This window comes from Rhinopithecus roxellana, chromosome 11 (genome assembly GCF_007565055.1).
Source record: "Rhinopithecus roxellana isolate Shanxi Qingling chromosome 11, ASM756505v1, whole genome shotgun sequence".
Lineage (NCBI taxonomy): Eukaryota > Metazoa > Chordata > Mammalia > Primates > Cercopithecidae > Rhinopithecus > Rhinopithecus roxellana.
This window is the reverse complement of record NC_044559.1, coordinates 51350702-51378437: the sequence shown is the minus strand read 5'-3', so window position 1 is coordinate 51378437 and position 27736 is coordinate 51350702.

Genomic DNA, 27736 nt, shown 5'->3' with positions numbered 1-27736 from the left:
AATCAAACAATTCTCTACTTGCGTCCTCATTCTCAATGTCGTGTGGGGACTCCCACGCCTGGACGAGCTGAGTGATGGTCCCGGGGTGCCTGGGACGCCTGAGACTTTCCTGGTTTTGAAATGGAAAGCCTGGCGTCCGGGAACCTGGCAGCCTCAGGCACGTGGGAATGGTTGGTTACCCTAGTTCCCTGGCGCTCTTCACCCGCTCACATCTTCCCTCCCTCCCGGATCTGGGGACGGCCTTCTATTGTAAGGCAAGTAAGAAAACCATGGGGAATAAGGGCTTTGGGACACAGTCTGGTTTGTTTCATTGATTGGTTTATGATCAGGAATTATTATGGGTCATTCCTTATTACATGTTTATAATTGATGTGAAACTCTTTAGAATCTAAACAAGGAACAATTTATTGACACCAAAAGATCTGGACAGATGACTTAACCTGGCTTTGATGGATTTTTTTTTTTGGTTCATCATCTTTTTTTTTTAACATGTGGCATAAACCCTAAAAATACAATTGTCAAAGTAAATATTTTCATTTAGAAAATGAAACTTTTATTCCAAAAGTTTGCAAAAGTAATACTGAGCATTTCCCATTCTACCACCTGGTTTACATTCTTCTGTTATGTTTTAATAGGTAACAGTTGTGGTGGGCCCTGTTTAAGGTCATCCAGTTCCAAATTCCCAGAACCTGTGAATAAGTTGGGTTCCATGGAAGTGGGGAATTTGAGGTAGCAGATGGAATTACTGTGATTAATTAGCTGCCCTCAAAATAGGAAGATGATCCTGGATCATCCAGCAGGGCCCAGTGTAATTACCAGGGTCCTTAAAAGGGGAAGGAGAGGCAGAAAAGAGAGAGGTGACCAGCAGGACAGTCAGAGAGAGAGGGTGACCAGCAGGACAGTCAGAGAGAGAGGGTGACCAGCAGGCAGGTCAGAGGGAGGGAGGTGACAACTAGGACATTGAGACAGATGGGAGGTGGCCACCAGGATGGTCAGACTGAGGGAGGTGACAACCAGGATGGTGAGAGGGAGGGAGGTGACCCAGGAGGTTGAGAGGGATGAGAGTTGCTGCTCTGAAAGTGAAGGGCGGGGCCATGAATCAAGGAATCCCAGAAGCCCCTGGAAGGAGGAAAAGGTGCGGAGTGGACTCTGCCCCGGAGCCTCAAATCTGCCCAGGGAGATCCACACTGGACTCTGCCCTACAGGATTCTAAGGGAGTCATTTGTGTTGCTGAAGCCACCTAGTTTGTGGCAATGTGTTACAGTGACAGGGACCTAATACAACACTGTGTGACGTTTCATTTAAATATATACTTTTTATTTATACCAATTGGTCCTTAACATTAGACAGAGTGAAAAAGGAGGTTGTATTGGTGCTTACGTTACCTGTTTGACACAGTCCACCAAGAGACTGGCCCAATACTCCCTGGTGCAGAGGGAGAGCGTGCCTAGGGGCTCAGGCACCCGCTGCTCCCGAGCATCCCTGCAGCACTTTCACCTGCCGCACTGACCTTCGCCCGCGGCACTGACCTTCATCTGTGGCACTGACCTTCACCCGCAGCACTGAACTTCACCCCCGGCACCGACCTTCACCCACAGCGCTGACCTTCACCCACAGCACTGATCTTCACCTGTGGCATTGACCTTCACCTGGGTTGCACAAAGGGGAAGTCTTAGGGGCCTGGGTTTGCTCCAGGGAGGGGGAAGTGTGACTATGGGGTGGGCCCTGGGGAGGCCTGGGGTGGAGGCAAGGCTGGGGTCACCAGTGTGCAGACAGGGGAGCATCACGGCCATGGGCACACAGATGGGCACTGGAGCACTGGGACCTCACAGAAGGAAAAGTCAGACAGAGGGAGGCACACTGAAACCAGGTGGGGGTGGGCGGGCCATGATGATCCTGCCTTGACCACACACTCCAGCGGATAGTTCTCACCCCTGATGATGTCCCCTTGACCACACACCCCAGCGGACAGTTCTCATCTCTGATGACCCCGCCTTGACCGCAAATTCCAGTGGACAGTTCTCACCTCTGTGCTGTGCCCAGGGTGTGTCAGGGATGGGATCCAGGGACACTGAGTCGAGCTGCAGCCTGACAAGCCTCATTTCTGAGCCGTGTAGCAACCCCTCCAGGAAGGTTTCATCATTTCCACTCTGCAGAGGGGACGCAGGCACCAGAGCCCACACAGCTAGGCAAAGGCAGAGCCCAGGTCCCAGGTTCAAGTTCAAGTGTCTGGATCTCAGACTCCTCTCCTCCACCACTCCAACAGCCCCTCAGCGGGCCTGGACCCTGAACCAAAGACAATCAACATAGCTTGCACGTATGTGGACAGTGTCCGGTCCTCAGCCTGCCCTTTATGCCCACAGGGATGGGCTCCTCCTTGTGGCTTCCGCTTGACTTCCAGTTGACGCTGTTCCAGAGATTCTTGCAACAGCTTCAGGGACCTACCTGTTCCAGACACCTTCCCTTCCCCCAGTCTCCATCTCACTGCCCTCATGTTCTCCCTGCCTACCTGGACTCTGTGTACAGACCCCCATGGTCAGGGTCTTCCTGCCTGAGAGGGAACACCTGCACCCTGCTCAGGGCCCACCTCCTCCCAAATGCCAGGTAACACTACTGGTGTCTTCCTGCTGCCCCAGGCAGCTGCTGTCCTGGAGTGGGGTCCCCCCAGCATTGCAGATCGCACAGGGGGTGCTTTCTGTTTGATAAGTACCTGCTGGGAGTTGGTTGGTAAGTTGGAACAAGTCAGTTAAAAAGGAAAATCACACCAAGTGTGAGGCTTAAGTCTTTTATTTAAAGTGAAACCTAACCATGAAGTCTTAGTGCTGTCATTTGGTGGGGAGCTGAGTCCTTTCCCAGGTGAGGGCCCGTGGCATGAACCTGCATCTCCTGCCACTCATTCCTGCCATTTCCCTTTTCTCTGTCACCTGGGGTCACTTGTCAAGGCCAGAGTCTCTGTGTCATGACCTGGAGGTTGGTTGGTCATTCTCGGCTACGTGACAAGCTGGACTGCTCCTGCCGGAACTGCAAGTGCTGCGTGAAGCTGCCAGGCTTTGGGAGGCTCCGTGAGCCTCACTGGAAGGAGCACTTTTGCCCTCGCTCCCTTCGCCTTTCCTCCCTGCTGGCTGTCCTCAGACGAGAGCCACAGACAGAGGAACACCGCAGACATTGGCGTCGGTCTCACACACACACGCTTAAAACAGTTGAGACATTCACAAAACTATTTCAGTTCATTGAGGTACCCCTGGGCGAGACATTCACAAAATGACTTCACATCATCGAGGCACCCCTGGGCGTGTTTTACCGAACTTGAGAGTCAAAGCCTTATCCCACAATGGCCGATCACCTCCAATTGACTGCTCTAAACTCATTTGACAAAACCAGCTTCTCATGGAAAATTTACAAACATTCCTGCCTGAATTACTGTGCGTGAAATAGGACCAGTGCAAGCTTGGCAATATTTCTGCTCTGGGCAAGAATAATTCTCCCATCTGGACCTACAATTTTGGGGAGGGAACACCGGCCAAAAGAGAGAACAGAATGAAGAATTATTTCCTGGGCAGAACCCCCGAAAAGGTGCAGTGAGCGTCTTCAGCCGATGTTCATCTGAGCCCACTCCTTAGAACACAGACTCTACAATAGCTTTGAAATTTACAACTGCAGCATAGAACTCGTGACTGCATAAATCAAGGAACTATCGCACTGGGAATGCCGCTGATGAGCTGTGAGAGAAATGAACAAACAACTAGAGCCTGTCCTGATGGCGCCCGTGTCCCATGGCGGAGGTGCGGTGGTCCTGGGACCCTGGAATCGTGCTCCAGAGATCAGAGCAACCACGACTTCACCCTAAGGGAAGGAGAGGGGAGCCCCGGTCCCGGGCTGCATCGCGTCCCGGGCTTCGGGGGAGTGGCCTGCCGCACCTTGAGAGGAGGCAGTGTTGCAGTGGTGTCTGCTGGCTGGAGGGACCCTTGGCTGTGGGAGTGATGAGGTCACACTGAGCAGTGTTGTCTCCACATTCATAAGCTGTGCCTCGGACGCTCTGTGAAAACAACCAAGACGCCAAGGATGGAATAAGTGTTGGAAGCCGGGGCATCTCTGCTTGAAGGAGATAAGACGGGGCCTGGTGAACACAGTTCCGGGGGCCTTGATCTTCTGATTAGGAGCCCAATCCCGCCGCAGCTGTGGAGCCCTGCGCGTTCTCAATGCCTGGAAAATTACCCGAAAATAATCGCATGGCAGCGCTTGGTCATCACTTTACCTTGACTTTTGAACATCTGATAATGAAGTGTGAACCTTCTGAAAGGTGCTTCAGTGCTGTGGGAAGCGTATCCTCATGGTCACTTTTCCCTCAGTCTGACCAGATGAATCAGGACAGAAATTAGGTGTCAGATATGGATATTCCCTTTAGAAAGAGCCATCTGATTAGGCTGAGAATTGAGGATGGAAAAACCAATTTCATTCTCTTTGAAAAAAATATGGTATCTGATGACATTGTTTTTCTTGGTATTAAGTTCACGTGTTTGCAAAAACAAAACTGGAATTTCAAGGTTTAAAACATTTATTTTGAGTCTCTACATGGAAGATGAGAACATGAACTAGAATTTTATTTTTAATTTTATTTTTAAATTATAAACATTTAAAAATAGCGTTTAAATACTGAACATTAATGGCACTGTTAGTATTGTTAACAAGTGTTGAAAGCAGCTTGTGAACAGGCTGTCTATTCATCCTATCTATTAATTCATCTATCTATCTATCTATCCATCCATCCTTCCATCCATCTATACATCCATGTATATATGTGTGTGTCTAGCTAGCTATATATGTATGTACATATGTATATATGTATGTATGCATATATGTATGTATGTATGTATCTAGCTATCTAGCTAGCTATGGAGGGCTATTTACTATAGGCAATCAAGTCATGCAGTTTTGAAACATGAGAAGTCCGTGACCTGCCACTGGGAAGCTGGTGGCCCAGGTAAGCTGGTAATATGAGCTCCAGCCTGAGTCCATGGGCTTGAGAAACAAGAGAGCCAATGTTGTGGTTCTAGTTTGAGTCCATGCTTGAAGGCAGGAGAAAACCAACATCCCAGGTCCAAGACAGTCAGGCAGAGAGAATTCTTCCCACTTAGGCCTTGTGTTCTTTTCAGGCTCAGTAGGCTGGAGAGGGCTGACCCACACTGGGGAAAGTGATCTGCTTGACACATGAAATCGACTGTCACATACGCTGTGTCCTAGGTTGGGGAATTGCCCTCCTGTGAGTTGGAGTGGGAGTCAGGAACTCACCTGCCCCGTGTAACAGCTGCCAATGCAGCCATGTACCTTCTGCCTCCTGGGGATGAGTGTGGCTCCTGTTCTGGGCTTGGTCAGTATGAAGGACCTGCCCCGGACTTTGCATTAGGAGCTGAGGACTCAAAAACACCAGAGCCTGAAGAGCCTCCAAGGTGGCAAGATGGAAATCCCAGAGCAGAGCAGAAAGGGCAGCTGTGGCCATGCAGGTGGTCAGAGCACTGCCATGATGAGCCAAGTGGGTTCAGGACCTGGCAGTCGGACAGGTGGCAGCACAGCCCTACCCAGCACTAGGGCCAGCGAGAAGAGAACTGCGGTTCCTGTCTGTGCAGCCAGTGAGCTGGGTCCCCAGATCTGAAGGAGGTTCTGTGATGTACCCAGTACTCAGTACCCCAGACCCCAAGGAGGTTCTATGAGGAACCTGCTACTCAGTACCTCAGACCCCAAGGAGGTTCTGTGAGGTACCCAGTACTCAGTACCCCAGACCCCAAGGAGGTTCTCTGAGGTACCCAGTACTCAGTACCCCAGACCCCAAGGAGGCTCTGTGAGGTACCCAGTACTCAGTACCCCTTACCCCAAGGAGGTTCTCTGAGGTACCCAGTACTCAGTACCCCTTACCCCAAGGAGGTTCTGTGAGGTACCCAGTATACTCCCAGGAAAACCCGTAGTGATGAGATCAGCAAGAGTACTGTATGCTGTTCTCACCTAGGAGCGCTGAAGGGCTGAGCCTTCAAGGGAGAGGCCTGGGCAGAACAATGGCTTGGCCTTGTTCCAGGATCCCTGAGAACCTAGAAGTTGTCAAGCAAAACACATTTTCCCACCCAATTAATGTGGCTAATTTGAAGTGAGTCTCTAAAAATAGACATTTCGGGGTGAACAGATTGTACCAAAGTGCAGCTGCATTTATTGCATCCTGAGGATTGTAACGGGCTGGGATTTGTGACAGACGCATCATTACAGAAGGTACAAATGATGGACATTCGAGAGGAGGATGCGGCGAGGCCCCACCCACTTGAAGAGGCTCCTCACACGCAGGCTAGATGCTCCCTCATCCATGGTGCTCCTCCACGGTTCAGGATCCTCCTCCCCTGTAGGCCTGGTGCTCCCTCGTCCACAGTGCTGCTCTTCCTCATTCCTCGTCTGGCAAGGACACTGCTGGCAGCTGCCAGGTGGCCCCTTCCATCTAGAGCAGCAGGCCAGGAGAGATAAAATCAGGTATCCCTCTGGGTGACCATGGTGAGAATTTACCTTCCTCAAGAACTGCAGGCCAAACAGATTCCAAAGCATGGATCAGGCCAGTCTGAGACCCATGTGGTGGGACTATCCGACTCATCCCAAAGGGAACCTCACTCACAGGGAGAAAAGGTGAAGAGCTCTGAATCCATGAAGAGGACAAACATAAGCATCGGGTTTTCAGGAACGGAAGCACAGACTATTGTGCTTGACTTTATTTCAAGCCGTCCTCGGCATGAATAATCCTGCAGCCTCCTGAGACCAGATCCCATAAAGCAACCAGCAGGACGTTTACAAGGTAAGTTTCTATTTAGTACCTCGAAGAGACGAGCAGAACCACAGATGGAGAAATCGATGCCTTGTCAAAGTCTGCAAAAGATCCCTGGCCTGATACGCTCGCCTCTGCTAATCACCGATGGAGACTCGACGCACGTCGCCGGCGGGTTTTCTCTGCGCCTGCTGTCCCCTCCCATCTCTTTTGGGCCGCTTGAGTCTCACGTGGGCTTTACTGCAGCTGGCCTCCCTCTCCTGCCCCCTCATTACTGTCTGCAGCTCTGACCACACTGACCTGATTAAACAGAAGAAAGGAGAGGCAGCCTGGGGAGAAGAGGGTGGGCTGCTGGTGGGTCGTGAGTGTGCGTGAACCAGCATGGCGCCCCATCCAGGCGACAGCGAGGGAGGATCATCCCACTCATTCATGCAGGGAGTGGTAATGGGTCCATTACAGGCAGGGTGAAGGCGCTGCATTTTAAGCACCATTCAGTGAAAATCATTTCGAAAGCACAGAGAATCTTTCCAATGGGTAGAAGTATGGAAAGTCCTGCCACCAAAATGTTTTTAAATTAAAATATCACACAACTATTTTCCAAGCCTAAAGTAACAAGGCCCCATCCCGTGGGCTGCTGCAGTGGAGACATTAAATATTGCAGTTTACGTCCTCGAGGGCCGCAAGGTGCCTTTAGATAAAATGTCACCATTCCAGAGACGATTTCATGAAAATAAATTCCCATTTAGCCTTTCTGAGTGTGCTGAAAGCATGGTTATCACAGGCAGCAAAGTACAGCTCCCTCAACAAACCAGGCCTTCCCACTCCCGGGTCAGGATGATGATCACGGTCCAGCTGTCCTCCCCTGCCATGTCTGCCTCCACCACCCTTTCCAGCTCAGACACTCGGTTGGACACACCATGGCAATAACCCCTAGTGGAGATACAGCCCTGGCCTCAGGAGATTGTAGCCCAGAGATGGAGGTAGACACTCCAATAAGCACACAGCTAAATATCAGGGTCAATGTCGTGCCTGCTAGAAGGGATGAATCACAGCTGCAGGGGATGGTCTAGGCTCCAGGGAGGGTCAGGGAAGGCTTCACGGTGGGACTGGTGCCTAGGATGAGGTCCCTAGGAGCAGGGTATGGTGAAAAGGACATGGTGTGCAGTCACAGAGATGCAGACAGAATAGTGCTTGCCAAGGGCCTGGGGCTGCAACGCAGAGCATCCATGGGTAGGCAGGTGGGTCGGAGCGGAGAGAAAAAGCTGGAGTGGGTGTGAGGTTCAGCTGGGGAGGGTTTGCCCTGACAATTATGGAAGAGAAGCAACAGCTCCCTACCTAAGTTTTTAAATAAACAAACTGTATTTAAAGTCAGGTCATTGGTGGAAATTTTGAAGTCAACTATGGTTTTAAAAGTAATTGCTTTTTATCATTCATACACAGTGATCTTGGTTAAGGGTTTAATCAAAATGTAGAGGAATTCAATTATTTAAAAAAAGCCCTGCTCAAGGGGATAGAAAATCTCATTTTAAATATCAAACTTTAATAATATAAAGTAAGAATATCCCAGTAATTACAAAAATCATATTTAGCAACTGGCTTGGTATATTTTTAAATTTTATTGTGATGAAACGTATTTTCTCCATTTATTTTGCTTTGGGTAAGTGCTTACTGGAGGATGTGAAAAAGACATTTCTTTTCGCCACAAGACTATATAAGCTGCTCTGATTTTGCAGACCAAGGCCAACTTGAAGAAAACAGTCTATTAATCAGAAGGTCGCCTTTTCAGGCACTGTGGGTTGTTTGTGACTTGAGTGAGGAGGACACTTTTTGAGATGGTAAAATGAGCAAAGTTTGCTCATGTTAAAAAGAAAACACCTTAAAATCCTTGGTAATATGTGGTTTAGTATTGAAAATGGTAGAGGAAGAAAAACTGTCAATTAACATTTTTTCATATGTGGTTTAGTATTGAAAATGGTAGAGGAAGAAAAACTATCAATTAACATTTTTTCATATGTGGTTTAGTATTGAAAATGGTAGAGGAAGAAAAACTATCAATTAACATTTTTTCATATGTGGTTTAGTATTGAAAATGGTAGAGGAAGAAAAAACTGTCAATTAACATTTTTTTCAACTTAAAAGCCTTAAGGGACTAAGATTCCAAATGTTACCTAACAGAGAAGACACCAGCCTGGGACCCGGAAGCTGCAACTTCTCTGCCCTTCCTCCTGTCCTCCTTGCCACCCCAACCCCACTGCAGACATTGTTTGGAGCCTTTCAGTAGGGCCTGGGCAGGGAGGGTGGGGACTGATCCCCGGAACGGTGCGTTTTGGTCTTGAAGGCTGATTGGCCAATGCCTTGGGTTGGTGCGCACAGATTGCAGAGTTCCGACCCCTTACTGGGGCCGGAACTCTAATTAAATACTAATTAAATACTAATTAATACTATTTAAATACTTTTTAAACCACTATAGCTATAACATATTTTTGATGTTTTGAAGAATGAGTTCTCTCCCCCTATCTTTCCAGGTAAGTTTTAGAGTTAGCTATTGTGTTTCTCAAAAAGCACTATTATGATTTTGGTAAAAGTTGCATTACATTACAGGATAATTATTGGAGAAATGACATCTTTACAATATGAAATTTTAAATAAACATTGTTAAGAACACAAATCTGCATTCCAAGTTGCCAAGTAATAAACTGAGAATATACCACCACATTTTAAAACATATTTATTGAAATTCAGCATTTTAATAACTTTGATGTTGAGCAGAAATACAGTATTTTAAAATTTTATTTAGTAATTTAAAATGTTATAGACGTGCTCACCATTTATAGAACATAGTTCAGTTCCTTACTCTGCATTTCACTCTGTAAGAAGCAGGCAGGTGTTGTGTTAAGTTGTGTTGACAGATGCTGTGATGTGCCACCCACATCCTGTCCTCTGTCCTCTTAGGAAAAAAAGACCCTTTCCCCAGCTTCTGGGGGTGTTGTTAGGGTTCACAGCTTCATCTCTCCCCAGGAATTGCACAGACTAAAGTGACCTTCCTTTTCCCTGGGAGTAGCTGGTTCCCATGCAGGTGCAGAGCCTCAATCCCCTTGTGCAGGTGCAGAGGCTAAGTCCCCTTGCCACAGCTTGGAGTGACCCTGGGGACTCCGGCTAACCTTCCTCCCTGCCAGCCCTACTTGCTCCCTCTCCCCAAGTGGTGTTGCCTGGAGAACTCCCCAGTCAACTTCCTGAAAGCAACTCTCTGCTTCTAGTTTCCCAGGAAATCCTTCCCGGGAAGGAAGCTGACCTTGAAATGGGATTTGGGGGCTGGATGGACCTGAGTGGCAGGTAGGTGGGACTTCATCTCCAGTGGTGGGTGAGGCTTTGACAGTCCCCAGCACCCAGTCAGGATGGCACTGCTGGCATTTGTCTTTGAAGAGCTGGGGTGAGACTCTGGTGGAAGAGGAGGCAACAGTGGTGTTATAGCTATAGTGGTTTAAAAAGTATTTAATTAGTGCAGGATAAACAAATAAAGCAATGAAACATACAGAACAGAGGATCAGAAGCATGCGTATGGTTCAGGTCATTGCAGTCTGTTTTCTGCTACTATCACAGAATACCTGAGACTGGGTAGTTTATAAAGAACAAAGGTTTATTTCTTACGGTTCTGGAGGGTGGAAAGCCTAAGATCAAGGAGCCCTCATCTGGTGAGAACCCTCTTGTTGTGTTGTCCCATTTTGAAAGGCATCTTCTTGAAGGCAGCAGAGTGATGGGAGAACCTTAGAGAAATGAGCTGACTTCTGCAGCAATCTTATTCTAGGGATGTTGGCCAGCTCTGGGCCTGGGCAAGAGATGGAAAGTCCAGCTTTGCACCTGTTGTGAGGTATAGGCACATTGGAAGAGCCTGCAGTGAAGATGAAATAGGCATTGAGAGCATGGCTAGGTTTTCCTCAAGCAAGCTGGAAAATCCCAGGGCTGCCCTGAGCTGGAAGCTAAAAGCCTATACAAAAATCTCCGAAAAGGATGGGAGTTTCTGTCACTTTCATGAGCCACAGGTTAGAATTTATGACCCACCAGGAGGGGAATGCTGAATACACCAGACTCTCAGGTAAAAACCCTGGAGGGCCATGGTCAGATCAACTTGAGACCTGACTAGGAACCAACAGTTCCTAGTTGGATTAAGGTGATCAGTTACCATCTATGGGCTTAGTAAAGATGAACCCTCTTAGGAAGAGGATAACATCATTAAACCCCACAATATTTTATCCACAGTGTCTAGTACTTAATAAAATTGTATCTTTAGAAGGTGGTAACACAATACTGAAATTAAAGAGAAAAAGTAAACTCCAGAAACAGATCAATAGATGATGCCAATATCTAAGCTATTTGACAAGGACTTTAGTATAACTATGATGAGTATGTTAAAGAAAATAGATACAGAACTGTGGAAGACACATGAAAAAATGGAAAATATCTCCAAAGAATGAGAGTGTATTAAGATGAATCAAATAAACATTCTGGAATGAAAAAAATAATAACTGAAATTAAATTAAGAATCACCAAATGGGTATAACTGGGTATAACTGCAGATTTTTTTGCAGGGAGCAGGGTCTCTCTCTGTCACTCAGGCTGGAGTGCAGTGGTGTGATCTCAATTCACTGCAGTCTTGAACTCCTGGACTCAAACAATCTTCCAGCTCAGCCTTTCAAGTTGCTGGGATTATAGGAGTGAGTCACCAGGCCTGATACATAACAGAAGAAGAAAGTATTAGGAAATGGAAGGTCAGGCTAGTAGAACATATCCAGAGAGAAGTATGATGATATAATTGAGTAAAAAGAGAGAGTATGAGTTAAATTGGATGTAGCATACAGTTCTAATATACCTGTAGTGGAGCCCCAGAATGAGAAGACAGAGTAAACGGAAATAAGGAAAATTTAATAAGTAATGGTCATGAGTTTTCTAAAACAAGGAAAAGAATTCTAGCAGACTCAGGTGGTTGAGATTTGGAGGGCAGCGTATGTACAAGAAGGAATTTTCTCAGAGAAAGTTCCCGAAGCATGCTCTAGGGTCCCACTGAGTCTTGGGCTGAGTTCTCAGCTAAGGACATATTAGAGTGAGATTCCTTGAGTCAGGACAAAGACGGGGTCAGGGGGCAGTCAGTGGAGCAGGTCAGATCTCACAGGAGACATAGACGAGCTCCAACCGGTGAGACAGAAGGGACTACACTGAAGATGTACTGGTTTCAGTGGAGATGCAGAAGAATTGCACCTCAGAAATAGCTACTCTAGGCCTGCTCAAAAATAGCATGAAGTCAAAGGAAATAGTGAAATGGACAAACGTATCACTGACCCTTAGCTCACTCCACACACAACACAACTTCAAACAAAATAGACCAAAGTGTAGAAGCTTAAAAATACAGACTTTCTAGGGAAAAAACCAGGAGGAAACCTGGGATTAGGCAAAGATTTCTTCAGGGCACGGTGGCTCAAGCCTGTAATCCCAGCACTTTGGGAGGCCGAGACGGGTGGATCACGAGGTCAGGAGATCGAGACCATCCTGGCTAACACTGTGAAACCCCGTCTCTACTAAAAAATACAAAAAACCAGCCAGGCGAGGTGGCGGGCGCCTGTAGTCCCAGCTGCTCGGGAGGCTGAGGCAGGAGAGTGGCATGAACCTGGGAGGCGGAGCTTTCAGTGAGCTGAGATCCGGCCACTGCACTCCAGCCCGGGCGACAGAGTGAGACTCTGTCTCAAAAAAAAAAAAAAAAAGAATTCCTAATCATAAGTGAAAATATTTGAGAAGTTGGACTTTATCAAAATAAACACTTCTGCTCTGTGGTCAAAACCATCAAAACATAAAAATATAAGACACAAACTAGGAGAAAATATTCCGAATGACTGGTATCCAGAACATAAAAATGACTTGCAACTCAGTAAGATGGTAAACACCCTAATTCAATATTGGCAGAATCCAGGCATTTCTCAAAAGGTGATATTTGGATAATCGATCAACACGTTAAAAGATATACAGCACTTGGTGACCAGGAGAATGGCAATAAAAACCACAGTGAGGGGCCACTATCTGACTCCTGAAAAAGCTAAAATATTTTTTAAAACAATAACACTGAGAAAGGTGGGAATGCAGAACAGCTGGAAACCTCATACTTCAGTGGAAGGAGGGGATGATTCTGCAACCTGCTTAGAAAATAGTCTAGCCATTTCTTATAAAGTTAAACACACACTTGCCACCACATAGCCCAACAATCCTGTTCCTGGGCATTTGCCCAAGAGTAATGGAAATGCATGTTCAACACAAGATTTATACACTTACGTCCCCAGCAGCTTTCCTCAATAGTACAAAACTGGAAATGATCTCAATTTTTTTTTCAATTGGAGAATGAATAGAAGTATTTTGGAATATACATATAATGGAGCAATATTCAGCAATAAAAATGAATACAACACTGATTTACATGACAACATGGATGAATAATGAAAAACATTATTCTCATCAAAAGAAGCCAGACACAAAACGGTGCACATAACTCCATTTATATTTCTATGGAATTCTAGAACAGAACTAATGCAGAGACAAACAGCAGCTGCCAGAGGGTAGGGATGGGAAGATTGACCAGAAGGAAATTGAGGACCCTTTTCAGGTGACAAAAATGTATCTGCCAAAACTCCAGCAAACTGTAAACTTCATTCAAATGAGTGTTTCTTACAATTTATACATGCTACTTTCATAAACTTGATGTAAAACACAATGTTGTGTGCTACCTACTCAGCAAAATGGCCAGAATTGAAACGATAGATTCTATTGAGTGTTTGAAGAAGTGTGGAGCAGCTGGATCACTCACTGATGTGATTTGGATGTGTGCCCTCTCTAAATCTCATTTAGAATTATAATCCTCAGTGTTGGAGGTGGGGGCTGGTGGGAGGTGACTGACTCATGGGGACCGATTTCTTCCGAATGGTTTAGCTCCATCCTCTTGGTACTGTCCTCAGGACGGTGAGTGAGTTCTCATGAGATCTGGTCCTTTAAAAGTGTGTTGCACCTTCCACGTGAGCCTTATTCCTATTCTTGTCATGTGATGTGCCTGTTCCTCTTTCGCCTTCTGCCACGATTGTAAGGTTCCTGAGGCTACCCTGGAAGCTGAGCAGATGTTGGTGCCATGCTTGTACAGACTGCAGAACCATGATCTCATTAAACCTCTTCTCTTTATAAATTACTCAGTGTCTGATATTTCTTTATAGCAATGCAAGAATTCTCTACTGCTGGTAGGAGTGTACATTGGTACAACTCTTTTAGAAATCTATGTGGCAATTCTATTGAACTGAAAACATGTAACTGAGTAATTCCATTCACTGTTAAAGACGCCACAAAAATGTGCACATGCACGTGCCATAGTGTTTATTGCAGCTTTGTTAGCCAGACCTCCAAATGAAAGCCATCCAGATGCCAATGAATAGTGGGAAGATCACACAGAACACTAGAGGGAGGTGCAACCACATGTAGTGGCATGGGCACATCTCACAAACCCAATTCCGAGTGTAAGAGGACGTGCACAAAGGAGCACACCCTGTGTGATTCCAGGCTTACGGGGTCCAGAGCCAGGTGAGTGTACGCGACACTGTCACAGAATCTGGCTTCCCTCAGAGGAGGTGGGGGTGTGACGGGAAGTGGACTCCAAGGAGCTTCTGCAGGTGCCGTAATGACCGTTTCCTGATCTCATTGCTGGTTACATTGATTTGTGCACTTTGTGAAATTTCAGGATGTACATTTGTAATTTGTGCAGTATTCTGAATGTTTAATTTACTTAGTACAAAGTGTACATCAAAATGTCAAAAGAAAATACATGTTTCAATAGTGAGCAAAATATTTGACTAGAATTCAAGTAAATACAAATGGGGCTGAAGCTGTGTCAAGGTGGGCTGTGAGGGAGCTCTGTGAGTCTCGCGAAGGTGATGGGAGATTTGGGAGGGGACTGGGGACATAGCGGGTGATAGGAGACCCTGAAGGCAGCCCTGACTCCTGATGGACTCTGGAGGGATCTGATTACAGGCACTTTTTTTGGTAGAACAATCTGGTGTGCATGTTTGCATAGGTGTCCTTGTATAGGCAAAAGTATTTCATGGCAGACAATAAAAACTTTAATTGTGACTCCTTCTGAGAAGCTGAGAAGCATAACTGGCCATGTGAGGAGAGATGCATTTTACTGATCCTTCATTCATACGTTAAGTATTTACCAGCCATTTACCTAATCATTTACAGTAAATAAATTCAGCAAATGGAATGAACACAGCATCATCATTCAAAATCAATAGCTTTACTTTGCGTCAGTTAGAGAGTGTGACAGAGACAGAACCTACACATAACAGGGGCAAGTCTGCTTTGATGGTGCCTGTGGTGAGAACCATGGACAGAAGTGGAGAGGACCTCACACCAGCAGAGGCGCCTGACCCCACCTGTGTCCAAAGGGAGCCGCACCTCCTCCCAGGTGAGCCATTGAGCACCACAGCCCTTACACTGCTTCCAGAATGTGCCTTCAAAAACTTAGTCTACGCTATAGGAGGTATTGGATCATTTCTCAGAAAAACTGTTTAAAAGCAGACAGTCTGTGAAGGAAATCAAAGTGGGTCACACATACCTCTTTTTCTTTCTATAGAAGCATACTATTTATTCAAAATTAGTGATGCCAAATATTGTTTAGGAGAGAAAAATAAACCTTTGTCAATGTGTGAGGCAGAAATAAGTTTGGAAACCCTAATGATGTGTTAAGGTTGTGCTCACCCCTACAATTTTTGCAAGTGAAAAGGTTTGGAAGGAAAGAGAAGTATGCATGTTCATTAATTCAGCAGACGAGAGCACAGGGTGCAGTGGAGAATGAACATGCTGGGCAGGCCCGTTTGACTTGTGCCTCCCTCCCTCAAGTCTGGATTTCTAGTTTCAGTGACTAAACATCTCATTTAAAAAGGTAATAGAATGAACTATTTTCACTTGCTCCAAGTCTTTCATATCAACAAGTGAGCTGAATCCTATGATAACTTTATAAATGAAGAAATTCGAGCTTAGAGAGGTGAAGTCCTTGGATTAAGCAAGGCAATTAATTTGGATGTCAGCACATTGAATTCCCGACTTTCAAATTCCATGTTTTGCATCTATTTCATGCTGTTTACTAAAACTTTTTGGTTTTTATTTTTCAACTGTGACAATTACTTGGCAAAGCAGACAGCAAGATTCATTCACTGTAGCTGGATGTTTTGCTTTTGTTGAGGTCGGAGGGCTTCCTGGCTGCCTAACGACCCTGGAGACCTCCCCTTTCTTGCTGAAGAATGGACTCTGGAACACGTGTAAGCAGTGTCTGTTTCTCACTTTCCAGCATCTCTCCAGCATGCAAACACATCCATTGCAGTAAAGTAGTGAACTGCCCCACTGCACTGTGTTTAAGGTATGCAATAGGAATGTTCAGCTGAGTGCTGGCGGGGGAGAATACATGCTGTTTGGTCAATGAGTCGGCTTACTTTGGAAAAAGAATCATCAATCTGATAAGCAATGAGTACAGTGTTTAAGATGTTTTAAATTCTTGTGTAGAACTAACTTTTCTACAGCATTCACTTTGTGAACCACCAGAGAAAAAAATAGCTGGGGCAGAAATGATAGTTTAATTTACATGTCAGAAAAGCAGCCAAGAAAACATTGAACAGCTTGAGGATACAGTGCTGCCAAGTAGCATGACTTAGAAATTCAATTCAGCTTTGTAAGGAAAATATTTCTCTTCCCACTTCTGCAGAAGGAAAAGTCCCAGGATCCTGGAGGCTGGGTGGAAATGGCAGTCATCACATCCTGGCTCCCCATAGCCCTAGCACAGATGCAGGATATGTGAGCCATTGGCTGTGGACACCCATGCCACCACTGTCCACAAGGGGAGGGATGGTTGGAAGGCATTGGAACCCTGTTCTGCCATTGTCAGTCCCCAGCTTTGGTCTTGAATCTGCAGAAAGAAGAATTTGCTTCATTAACCTACAGGATCAGCGAGGGGCCACCACAATGGAGTTAAGCAAAGAGGTCCTGGTTCCCAGACCGAGGGCCAAGAAGAGGTTAAACATGATGACACTCGCTATGAGAGTGTTCCTGCCGTGAATTTCAAGAGTTGGTCATGCTTCATGTGTCTTCAGTCTCTGCATGTAGCTTGGCACCTGGCACCCAATAGGTGTTCCACTGACACCTGTTAACCGAAATGACCCTGAAAATAATGCTGATAACAACAAAGTGAGAAGAAACTTACGGTGAGCCACTTTGAATACCCCTGTGTCCTGGGCAGACACCATACTGGGACCTCTGAGTCCTCAGGACAGAGAAGCCATCTGGGGCCCCTCGTGATTAAGAAACCTGCTCAAGTCACACTTCCAGTTAGAGGCAGAGTCATGTCACAAAGCCCAAACTGCTACTTATATAGAATCTAAGCCTCATCTCTTTCCAGTACTCTGTGATCGTAATGAAATCCCTGAATGTAAAAGAAGGAAAATAATTTTCAATACTTTATTTAGCTTAGAGATAGGAAGGTCGGGAGGTGTAAGCCACTGGTGAATGTAGCACGTGGCAAGTTTGTGCATGAAATAGAATGTTCCAGTATTTATTGTTTTTCTCCACTCTGTAGGCTTTTGGAGGCCACGTGCTTCACATGATCTTTACGCCTTATGCACACTGAGCACCACTGGGTGCCATATACAGCTCCTGCTGAGACACAGGTCCTACCCTAACAAGGTCCCAGTCTAGCAAGAGGAGTCGACCTAGAAGAAACGGATAAGATGTGGCATGGCTTGTGCACATTAGAGGAATGTTTTGGCTGTCCTGAAGAACATCCAAGAAGGACTGGCCACCCTTGTTTGGGTGTTCAGACAAACATCACCAGAAAGGTGCCTCTGACCTGGAGCTTGAAGAAGCAGACCTGTGGATAATGGAGAAAGGACATGGGGCTTGCAGCAGAGGGAAGCTCACGGCTGCTTGGTGTGGAGTCTGTGGGAGGGGTGTCAGGCAGTGCAGGGACCCCTGTGCGGTATTCAAAGGCACCAGGAGGTGTTAGACCTGTTGTGCCTCCACAACAGGTGACACATCAGGTGTGGTTTTACAGAAATCGTTCTAGCAGGTAAGTTGTGTGGGAGCTGTTATGAAACAGAAGGGGTAAGCCTAGGAGTGGGGACACCTGGGAGCATTTGCTTTTCTCACTTGCACTCACGGGAAGCACCATGAGGAGGAAGGCTGAGGCTTCAGAGGATGGAACAAGATCAAGGGACCAATCTGTAGGACCAGAGATGGACAGAGAGGACTGTGCTAAAATGTCTGGAGTGGGCATTTGGAAGGCGGGGGGCATCCCAATCTGAGTGAGAGTGCAGAGGAGCCAGCTGTTCCGGTGTCTGGGGAAAGGATCATGAGCTTTGGGTATGTCGATCTGGAGGTGTTGCCTGTGCAGTTGAAGCCTGGAGAGCCTGAACAGAGATCAGGGAGGGCAGGGCCAGCACGGTACTGGGTGGGGTCACTCAGGGAAGACAACCAAGAGGGAGGAGACAGCAGGGAGTGGACGAATCTGAGAAACACCAAGGGTCAGTCTTGGGCTGATGAGGAGAAGGCTATGAGATGGGAAATGTCTGGAGCCTGGTTGGAGGAGAGAAGAATCTGAAAACATCGGCACCAAGAAAGGCAGGGGTGCAGACAGGGGTGCAGCCGGGGGCGCAGACGGGGGTGCAGACGGGGGTGCAGCCAGGGGTGCAGACGGGGGTGCAGACGGGGGTGCAGCCAGGGGTGCAGACGGGGGTACAGACGGGGGTGCAGACGGGGGTACAGATGGGGGTGCAGACGGGGGTGCAGACGGGGGTGCAGACTGGGGTGCAGACGGGGGTGCAGCCGGGGGTGCAGACGGGGGTGCAGACGGGGGTGCAGACTGGGGTGCAGCCGGGGGTGCAGACGGGGGTGCAGACGGGGGTGCAGCCAGGGGGTGCAGACGGGGGTACAGACGGGGGTGCAGACGGGGGTGCAGACGGGGGTGCAGACTGGGGTGCAGACGGGGTTGCAGCCAGGGGTGCAGACGGGGGTGCAGACGGGGGTGCAGACTGGGGTGCAGACGGGGTTGCAGCCGGGGGTGCAGACGGGGGTGCAGACGGGGGTGCAGCCAGGGGTGCAGACGGGGGTGCAGACGGGGGTGCAGACGGGGGTGCAGACGGGGGCGCAGCCAGGGGCGCAGCCGGGGGTGCAGACAGGGGTGCAGCCAGGGGTGCAGCCGGGGGTGCAGCCAGGGGCGCAGACAGGGGTGCAGATGGGGGTACAGCCAGGGGTGCAGCCAGGGGCGCAGCCAGGGGTGCAGCCAGGGGTGCAGCCGGGGGTGCAGCCAGGGGCGCAGACAGGGGTGCAGATGGGGGTACAGCCAGGGGTGCAGCCAGGGGCGCAGCCAGGGGTGCAGACAGGGGTGCAGACGGGGGTGCAGCCAGGGGCGCAGACGGGGGTGCAGCCAGGGCAGTTGGAGAGGCAGAAGTGAATGGCAGAGAAAATCCATCACTGGTCTTCGCTGACTATCATGCTGGGAATAAAGCTCAGGCTGGCCTCCCGCCAGGTGAGGCTGGGGCTGGTGATCATCAGAGTGTGGAAGGTTCTGTCTTCCTGTCTGAAATTGGGGCTCCTGGCATTCAAAAACAATGGAACGAATAGAGATGAATAAGCCTCTCTTTCCTGAAAGACCAAGGGATGAGTCACACAATCCATCAAAGTGCTCGACGTGATGCCCTGTACAGATCTGCATCAATTAAACCCTCTGTTGTAACGAGATTCAGTTCATTTGGTGAAAAATTAATTGAAAGCAAATATTGCCATTAAAATTCTCAGTACCACTGCCCTAGAGTATTAACAACTTGGAAATTAGCGATGCCCGAGTGTTCCCTGCACAGTGGTGCCCCAGTCAGGGATCGCCACGGGGTCAGCTGCTCCCAAGTCTGTGTCCCTGTGGGTGTCCCTGCCACCACCATGTTTCCCCACTGGCAGCCACTGTGCCACCCAGGGTGCCCCTTCTCGCCCATCATGATGCTAGGACCCTGCGAACAGGACAGCTCCTCCTCCCCGAGGACCGGGGGATGTGAGAATGAGTAATAACCATGGCCTTGGATCCAGAGTTGTTGCCTGTCGCCCCCCCAGGGACATCTTGGTTGCAAGGAGTGATGATCTGGAGCAGAGGCAGGGCTGATGGGCAAAGGTGCTTCTCACTTCATCTGTGGGAGTGTTCAAGGTGTGATTTTGATAAACCAATGATCTTTGAAATCTCTTCTGTTAAAGTATAACTGTCACTGGGAAACAGGCCTTTTAATTGCTTCTCAGCCTTTTGGCTCAGAACAAATAGAAACAGGCCTTTCTCAAAACCTTCCCTTTCTCATCTACAAGAACTTCTTTCAAGTTGAACCAAGAGTCTATGAAACATGTTTTCTCCAAATAGTATTATTGAACAGATAAAATTGAGGTGGAAGAAACAAGAGTATTTTCTACATGGAATTAGCATGTTTCACCCTCAAGTGCAAATGAGCCTTAATTTTTGCAAGATACCTCCCTCCCCACCGCCCCTGCCCCAGGACTGACCACTGGCTGGATTTCACTGGGCTGTCTGGGCTGATTCTGCACCAATGATAGAGAAGGAGGCCTTGATGTCACCACCAGGACCTCTAGAAAGGGTCCCACTCTGGGTCCCATTCAGCCTCATAAACGCCTACCTCTCCCCAGCACAAGCCTCTCTGGACAACTGCACCACCCCCTCATAACTCCCAAGCATTGTCCCTAGTTTCATACTTTGCTTCTTTTCACAGTAATGCTCCAGCATGGGCACTGTGACTGCTGCTCAGCAACGCCCAGTTCTTGCCTCCTTCCCAGCAAATGAAGAGTCTCCATCCCCTGACTGCTCAGTGTCAGAAGAGCTATATGACTTGCTCAGTCCAGTGGGTTGGGGGCAGGGTTGACATGTGTCACCAGCAGGCCAAGCATTTAATCATCAGCATGAGAACTTGTAGCCAGCCAGGAAGCTGAGCATCCAGGCTGTGCAGATTCTGGGTGGTCTGGCCTTTGTCCCTGGCTGCTGAGTCTCCACATGGAGGACGCTTGTCTTGGGGAGCTCCTAGACCCGTGGCAGACCTTGTGTGAGTGAGAAATTCAGCTTAGTTTTTAAAGCCATGAGGTTTGGGAGATTTTTGTTACTGCAGCATAACCTCACCTGTGCTGACAGATACACGTGGCTAGAGCATTATAGATATCCTTTCCTGAGTGCTGGAGCCAAGAAGTGCCCTTTTCCTCTCACACCTGCTAAGCTGTTCCTCCATCTGCCTCCTTGGGCTTCTGCTGTTACTGGAATGCAGCTCTGGCTGGTCACACTATCACCCTCACATTCTGTCAACCCCCTCACTGCCTCCCTCTCTCTAGCATGGGCTCCATGAGGGCAGGTGCTGTGTCTGTCTCAATTATTGTTAGAGGCTTAATATATACCCAGGAACATTTGTGCAACAAATAAATGAATGAAAGCTTTCTTACAAAGAGAAGAAAAATTGTACGATGCAAATGACTACTCACTAATTTATTGTTTATATAAATTAACAGTATTTTATGTTGGATTTGTTTTAAATGGGACATACATATTATACAGAGACTAGAATTTAATTTTAATTAAACAGACGTTTCTGCTGAAGTTGTTTTTGGTTTCCTCTTTTACAGTCTCACATTGTTCATGAATAGTTCTGCTTGATACTTTTCAGCAATGTGAGAGACTGGAAGATAGCCACACTTTCACAAGCAAGTCTGCCTCAAAATGTAGTCAACTCAGACATGAACAGACGTCTTCCTAAGTGGGGCTCCAAGGGTGGTGCAGATGGAGTTCTTATCCCAGGATATCAGTCAGCTCAGAGGGCAGGAAGAACGGGGTGGGGAGGGGTTTCCCTCTCACCTGGTGAGTTGCACATGAAAAGGTGGCCTCATTTAGTCTTCAGTGAAAAGAACCTTGCACTGGTTGTATTAACTGCTTCCTCACCACACAGTCGCCATTTTCTTCTCTTTCAGCCATTATTGAAGACTTGCCATGTGCCAGCATCTGAGATATCTTGGCAAGAAAGCCATAGCCCTTGTCATCAGAAGCTTGGAGTTTCTTTTTCTGGTCCTTAATAAGCTTACTTAGCTCATCTACCCACAACGGGTCCCTGTTACAATGCTTGAACATGCACACACACAAATACACACATGCATGAACACAAAAAATTCTTGCATGTACAGACATACGTGCAAGTTCACATGCAGGCACGCACACGTCTTCAGACTCAGAGCTTGGGAGTGGGCTGCCAGGTCCAGGGTACCCATAAACCACAAGACACAGCTGGTGGCCGCTGAGCCTGAAAGCATTATTTTTTCCCTAGACAGCGGAGTCTTGCTCTGTTACCCAGGCTGTTGTGCAGTGGTGCGATCTCGGCTCACTGCCACCTGCCGGGTTCAAGCAATTCTTTTGCCTTAGCCTCCTGAGTAGCTGGGATTACAGGTGTGCACCACCATGCTGGGGTAATTTTTTTGTATTTTTAGTAGAGACGGGGTTTTGCAATGTTGGCCAGGCTGGTCTCAAACTCCTGACCTCAGGTGATCCACCCACCTCAGTCTCCCAAAGTGTTGGGATTACAGGCATGAGCCACGGCACCCGGCCAACCTGACAGCATTTCTGAGATAGCCTTCAAGGGAGCCACGGATGACCACAAACTGTCTTTAGGCAGAGGCTGCAGCGCTGTTGTCATTGTGATATGTTGACAAGCTTCTGAGCTCTGATACTGCAATCATTACTTAATGGAAGGGGCGTTATCTGCTTCAGGGAACTTTGCCAAGTGCTTCTCCTTCTCAGCTTCAAAAGACAATCTCGTCAGCGTGTGGACCATGTGAACAGATAATCGCCTGCCTTCAGGAGGTGGAGCTGCTGAGGCAGGCAGGCCCCGAGAGCCAGAGCAGGGAGTGGCAATGTCCCGGCCGGGAGTTGCATGCTCAGCTGGACCCAGTGGTCAGCTCCCGGCCACCAGGAGTCCATTTAGCCAAGAGACAGTTCCACCACCTGCAGGAGCCAACTCACACAAGGCAGAATCTCACTTTCTTAACTAAGAGAAGTGCCTCTTGTTTTCTCTGCTCGAAATTTTCTGATGGGCACACACTCCAACAACCTTATTACTAGGTATAAAATGATAATTTCTGTCATGGAGAACACAAAGAAATGAGGAAAATGATCAAACCCGGGGCCCCCTTGTGGTACACAGGAGCGCTTACCAAATGTCTTACTGTTTTTACTTTTGTGGGAAATTCGTCTCCTTGGTCAAAACCTCCTGTTTCTACAGGGCAGAGGATGTACCTGGCTTTGCTGCTTGCCCAGGCACAAGGACAACAGGCTGGGCTAACCAGGGCCTTTACTCTGAAGGGCAATTTATTTATTTATTTATTTATTTATTTATTTATTTATTTTTATTTTTGAGACAGAGTCTCACTCTGTCATCCAGGCTGGAATACAGTGGCACAATCTTGACTCACTGCAACCTCTGCCTTCTCTGTTCAAGTGATTCTCCTGCCTCAGCCTGTTGAGTAACTGGGATTACAGGCATACACACCACTATGCATGGCTAATTTTTGTATTTTTAGTAGAGACAGGGTTTCACTATGTTGACCAGGCTGGTCTCAAAATTGCTGACCTCAAGTGATCCACCCGTCTAGGCCTCCCAAAGTGCTGGGATTACAGGTGTGAGCCACTGCACTGAAGGGTAATATTCTTTATTCTGCTCTTGTGCTTACAAATAATTGGCAATGAGAAAGAAAGATGCACTGACGTGAGGCCTTGAGACGGTGAACCTCGTGCTCCCCAGTCCCTGCCACCGTCCGTCTCTTGGTGACATCCCAGCAGTTGCACATTTTATATTGAAACAAAGTGAGAGGCTGAACTTGAAAACCTTCGGTTAACAGAATTGAATATTAATCTTCAGTGATGTGGGGAGAAACTAGTCCACCATCCTGTTCCTTTTTGGGGGCAAAAGAAGTCATCCTTCAGAGCTGAGGCATGTTTGGTTGTGAGCTGCGGAGTCCGAGAATCAGCAAAATATTTCTTGTTATGCGGGGGATGAAACAGTTATGCTGAGCAGACATATTTCTCCACTGAAAACTGCAGTAATTGATTTTTAAAGCTACTGTAGAAAATGCTGCTTTTCCCATTCGTTCCTCTGTCGTTAAAATATAGTTTCATGTGAGCACATTTCTGCACCTGTTCCCTTATTTCTCTTCGCAATAACTAACAACACTGTCCGATTCTTTTGCTGGGATTTGCCCCCGTATTATCTCAGTGAAAGTGTCTTGACAGGCAGCCTGAGCCTGACTAAACAGCTGAAAGGAAAACATCGGAGACTGTCTTTGAAAAAGGACAGAGAAACAATGTGAATGGCGGGATGATTTTCAAACGACAGACAAATAATTAATAAAGGGAATGGCTTTGGCCTTTAATATCTCCTTACAAAGTAAAAGATGCTGCATATCCTGAACCTGCAAGAGTCACTTGGGAGTCCAGACCTAAAAAGAACTGGTTCATCTCAAGAGCTGTCAGGATTCCACATTAAATCTTATACTGAGCTGCATCTATGATTTGGGGTCATTCCACAGCAGCCCCTTATTGAGATGTGAGCAGCTATGGCCTCTCTAAAAGCTTGTATGTGATAGCCGTGTGAGAGCCCTGTCATCCTTGATAATCGTCATTGGTTCTGGGTCTAGCATCAAGCTAACAGCAAGGGCAGTGCCTGGGATAACCATGTCCCACGGAGTGTTTGGCACGGGTTCTGCCTCCCTCACACAGAGCATCACATTGGATGTGTCTCAGTACCAAGCCAGGCTGCAAACAACCCTTTTTATGAATGTGAAAATAAAAACCCCAAGAGCAGTATTTTTGCCAGTGCACGTCAGGTGAACTTGCAGGTTTTTAGAACCCATTCCTACTGAAGGAATGCGAACCCTGTGTTGTGCTTTAACTCACTCTCAATTTAAAGCTATAACTGTGCCCACTGATTTTAACACTGGCTGGACAGTGGGGTCAGTTTCCAGTTTTCAGGATTTGATTGACGAGTCCTCCTGGGATCCTTTGTGCTCTGTCCCCTGTCTCACGATCTTTATCAAGTTACTATTTATCAGAATATTGTATAGCAAGAGGCAGAGACAACAGCTCAGTGGGGGAAGGGATTATCAACGGCAGAGGACCAATGGCACAGCGTGTTTTGTATTTTGAGTGCTAAAATCTAGAGTGAAGAAGTTACTTGTCCACGGTACCAGAACAAACTCATGCAGGTCCAAATGGCAGCGGGAGCACGGAGTTCTGGGACTGCACTTCATACGGCAGCCTGAGTTCCGGCCGGAAGCAAAGCTTGTGAATCAGGTGGCGTCCGCCTCTCTGTGGTGGGTCTCCCCCTTCATTCTGAGAGCGATTTCTGAGATAGCGAGGAAACAGACTATGTTAGGTCAGTGTCTGCGTCCTGGTGGAGGTTCTCTTCCCGCCGGCTGTCATTGTCAATTCTACACTGAAACGCATCCAAGTGAAGGGTTTCTTTGCCTGACACTGAGCTATAAACTCCTGTGGACTGAGATAAACCAATTTGGAAGAAGGGCTATTATCCCACTACATGGCAAAGGGGAGAAAATAAGCGATCGGTTCATGCTGAAAAAAAAAGCCTTGATAAATGGGAAATTCACTGCATTTGGCATGGCTTCAAAGCAGTTTCGACTTCTATTTTAATAAAGTGACATTGAAAATAACACCAAATTTCTTTTTAAACTCCAAAAATGAAAAATCCTTTTAGCTATTTCCTGCTATAAAATAAGTCCAAATGTTAGGTGAACGGATTCCAAATGATTAGCTGGGTGTTCCGTGGGTTGCCCTGTGACTTTCAGCCCCAAACCGATGTTGTGAACATGATCATCATCTTCTGCCGAGGACCAGGGGAAAGAGCAGAGCAGTGAGTCTCGAGTGCTGCAGCCGCCTTTGATTTCTGTATCGTTAAATAGTAAAATGGTAAATGGAAGCTACTGGCCCAAATTCTGGGGATGCCATAAAATTGGGTTACAATGAAAAGAACACACACGGTTCAATTAGGGATCTGAATCAAGATTCCTTCATTAATGAAAATTCATTGAACACCGGGGACATGCTCAGCGCTGTCCGCGGTGCTGAAACTACCTCAAGAATGGCCTCTGCCTTCCAAGGCATGAGTGAGTGAATCCAACCAAAATCACCTGAACCCCACCCAAGTTGCAGAGCCATATGCTAACCTGTAGACCTATGAACAATAAGAAATGTGTGATTTTTAAATACAGCACAAAAACCAAAAATAAAAACCAACAACACATCTTTGTCCTCATAGAGCTTACAGCTTACATTCTAGTGCACGGACACAGTCAACAAATAGAAAATAAATAAAGTCTGTGGTTGATTAGATGATAAATGCTACGGAGGAAACCAGAGAGGTTTAAAAAAGGGTGAGCCACGGGCACAGCTGGGACACCTATGTATGTACCCACATACACACTTGTGTTTACATCTATGTCTGACTCCAGGGTAAACTGTAACCACACATCCTGCACACATACACAGAAAGACACACCCACACACTGACATGAACACATTCTCGTTGTGTTTCTCTAGAGAACTCTGATTGATACAATTGGTCATAACAAAACAGAAAGTAAACCAACATTTTATTGTTTTATCTTGGCAAATACCCAGAGAAATCTAACCATTTCCCCCCAAACATCTGCCCATATGTCAAAATTAATCTTATCAGGGTTCAGGCAAAAAGGAAGCCAGAGAGATCTGCTGCCTACTTCAGAAAGAACCACAGAACTGTGAGATGCTTCCTTCTATGGGAGAATTTTATGTCAAATTATTAATTCTGAAAGTAAAATGACAAATAAACAGATCGCTTGAGCGTTGTTGGTCCCACTCATTCACCACTTAATTTGTTCACTACAAGCTGTCTGTGGGGGATTTTATTAAGCTAGCAATCAAACCATTTGATTTTTCACCAGGCTATTTTGTCATTGAAAATTCAAATGTTACAATAAAGCACACATTTATTTAATTCATTTACTTAGTTTTTATTGGACAGCTCCACTACTAACACCAAGTCACGTCTTCCGTAACAGCTACAGGGTCTGTGCCGAGGCCAGGGGTCCCGCCGTGCCGAGGCCAGGGGTCCCGCCCGTGCCGAGGTCAGGGGTCCCGCCAAGGGGTGAAAGGTCTACTGAAGGCTTGAGTATGGAATGTATTGGCAACTGCTGAGGCCAGGGGCCCCGCCGTGCTGAGGCCAGGGGTCCCGCCGTGCTGAGGCCAGGGGTCCCGCCAAGGGGTGAAAGGTCTACTGAAGGCTTGAGTATGGAGTGTGTTGGCAACTGCTGAGGCCAGGGGTCCCGCCAAGGGGTGAATGGTCTACTGAAGGCTTGAGTATGGAATGTGTTGGCAACTGCTGAGGCCAGGGGTCCCGCCATGCTGAGGCCAGGGGTCCCGCCGTGCCGAGGCCAGGGGTCCCGCCAAGGGGTGAAAGGTCTACTGAAGGCTTGAGTATGGAGTGTGTTGGCAACTGCTGAGGCCAGGGGTCCCGCCAAGGGGTGAATGGTCTACTGAAGCCTTGAGTATGGGATGTGTTGGCAACTGCTGAGGCCAGGGGTCCCGCCAAGGGGTGAATGGTCTACTGAAGGCTTGAGTATGGGATGTGTTGGCAACTGCTGAGGCCAGGGGTCCCGCCAAGGGGTGAATGGTCTACTGAAGGCTTGAGTATGGAATGTGTTGGCAACTGTACATCTTGTTTCTGATAAAATAACCAGAAAGAAGACACGAACCAATCACCACCATTACCTAATTCTTACATTATCTGTCATAGGCAGTTACCATGTTTG